Source organism: Triticum dicoccoides, chromosome 1B (assembly GCF_002162155.2).
Source record: "Triticum dicoccoides isolate Atlit2015 ecotype Zavitan chromosome 1B, WEW_v2.0, whole genome shotgun sequence".
Classification (NCBI taxonomy): domain Eukaryota; kingdom Viridiplantae; phylum Streptophyta; class Magnoliopsida; order Poales; family Poaceae; genus Triticum; species Triticum dicoccoides.
Window position 1 is genome coordinate 101788694 of NC_041381.1, and position 2925 is coordinate 101791618.

Below are 2925 nucleotides of genomic sequence, written 5' to 3' on the forward strand. Positions count from 1 at the left end.
AGTGATTTTTTATGGGTCGGGTCCGACAAGGAGTCGGGAGGAAAGTGTAAAATCAAGTGGGAGCTCGTTTGTCAGCCACCATCTATTGGTGGGTTGGCATCCTTGATCTAGAGAAATTCCAGAGAGTTGTGCTACTCTGTTGGCCATGGATTGCATGGAAAGACACAAATAGGAGGTAGGGTTTGACACACTTGTGGTGCCACTGATATGGACCACTTCTGATGTGAACACAACCACTACTGGACATGGTAAAACTGCTACCTTTTGGCATGCACACCTTAGCCTGGGGGAACAAGCCAAAACACATTGCACAATCCACTTTCGCAATCTCCATGTGCAATAACCTAATTCTTGACAGATCTTTGAAGCGTGACCAATGGATCAAAATCATTAAGATAAATCTTAGTCACTATGTGCAACACATCATTAATTATGTTTTGAGCTTTGGGTCAGTTTGCACGACACTCAAGCGGCGACAACCAGGATGAAATTGTTTGGAACCTTTCAGCAGAGTGCTAGACATCGTCAGCATATTCACACTGGTGGAAAAAGGGCCTTTGGTCGCGGTTCGCAACTGCCATTAGTCGCGGTTGCGCAACCGCGACAGACCGTGCGCGACTAAAGGCCCCCCCCCTTTAGTCGCGGTTGCTTAAGAACCGCGACTAAAGGCCCGTCCACGTGGGCGCCAGGTGGCCGTCGGGGCGGAGGACCTTTAGTCGCGGTTCTTCTGGCCAACCGCGACTAAAGGCCGCCGCAGGTTTAGGGTTTTAGCCCCCCCCCCCTTAAACCTGTTTTCTGTTTAATTTGTATTGTTTTATTTCTTTTGTGCTTTATTTTAATTTTGAAGGAGTTTCATATATTCTACGGTACTACATACATGCATATGAATGTACAATTTCAAATAAATTTGAAATTAGAACCAAAAAGAATTCAAGAGGAATATACAATATATATTCAATATCATCGGATGACCATATACAATTTTGAACAAGTTTCCATACATGATTTAATGCATATAAAGTTCTACGTCCTCGTTATAGTGTTCTCCTTTAGGATGGAGGACTTCCCTGCTGAACCATCCAGCTAGTTCCTCTTGAAGTGGTCGGAAGCGAGCTTCTGGACTAAGCATCCACCGGAGGTTATTCCTCTGAGCATTGGTATCACTCGGAACCCGCTCAGAGGTGTATCTCCGGATCATCTCACAGACATAGTATCCACATAGATTGGTCTCCGGTGGCTGAATATCCCCAGCATTCTTAGCCTTTAACATTTTGAATTCTAGCTCTTTTTTGAATTCACCGACCTTTGTATCTACGAACCGTCTCCAAACCCTACGAGGCAAAGAAAATTAAATGAACAAGAGAGTTATTAATTAGTTACTTGATATTAGGAAATGAACGAAATAGGCCGATCGATATAGAGCGCAAATGAATGAAAATAATTACTTCTGCAGCATTCTTCTCATGCCGCCCCAAAGCTTTGGATCCATATTCACAGAGTCGTGGACGAGACATTCTGAGGTGTTAACTTTAATTACTAGCAGAATCCAGTGGAACCTGCGGACACGATACATGCACAGTACGTCATGCATAACTCATCGATTAGCCGACCACATACCATGCATGGAGTAAACAAAAGAGAATGTGCTCAAGACAGAAACACTCACTCAAAATGGTAAGGAAATAGAATATCACTTTTGAGTTCCTGCTTTGTAAGAAACTGCCACAGGTCTGCCTCCACGTCGGCGGGGTAACGCTCCAACACATGTCCATTAACGATGTGTGGGTCAATGAACCCAACATCATGGATGTTCCTTACTCTGCATTCCTTAATCTTCATTCTGCATGTATAATAGCGGACACAACAATATAGTTAGGACATATATATAGTGCAGGCAATATGAACGAGATGGGGTAGAAATTAATAAATCACTTACAGAACGTAGCAACTGATGATAGATTTATCGAGCTCGCGCAGATTGAAAAGCTGGAACAATTCACTCAGTTCAATTTGTATATAGTAATGTTTGAAGTGATGCTCATGTCTAACTTCCGCATAAATATATTCTTTGGCGTTTTTATTTTTTATGTAACCCTTGTACCATTTCAGCAGACCTTTCATTTGTGGAGGTAGATCATTTTCCTCCGCAGGCTCGACGAGAGGCCCATTCTTGACATATGTAATTACTACCTCCTTCACTGGCGCCTCATCAAGGCCTAACAGTTCACGAAGAGTAATACCTAAGTTGGTCGCTTGTTCTCTGGCACTCGTTACAGTCAATCCCTGTGCTGCCGCAGCTTGTATGATCTCGGGGTCATCCGGACAGAAGGCTTCCACTATAAGCGGGGCAATCGATTGTTTACTTTGTTCCCCGAGCTGGGCAACTTGTTTCCCGCTTTTTTTACTTTCGGCCTTCTCCCGCTCTTTGTTCTCCTTGAACATGAGTGCCTGCCTGCGAAGTTCACGTGCATAGTCGTTAGGCAGATTCTTCACGGCTTGGGACGGTGTGCTCAAAAATGACTTAGCCCACTTCTTTTGCTCATCAGAAAATACTGGCTTGGGCTCGGGCTCTCTTTTCTTCTTGCAGTCCGCCTTCCATTTCTCCAAATCAGCAGCCGCGGCCGCGTCGACTTCCTCGGCACTATGTTCCCAAGGCCTTGTGGGGAGAGGCTTCAGTGATGGCTCCGGTACCTTTGTGGTCTTAGGTACATAAGGGTCCGGGTTAATAATCCAGGACTGCTTCTGCTTCTTTGCCGGAGGTGGATTGGGGGGCGGCGTCTGATCACCCGCCGGACGAGGACTGGGGGGCGGCGGCTGATCACCCGCCGGACGTTGTGGACTGGGGGGCGGCGTCGGCTGACGTGACGGAGGTGTAGGTGAACCGCCACCACCACCACCACCACCACCACCACCACCACCACCACC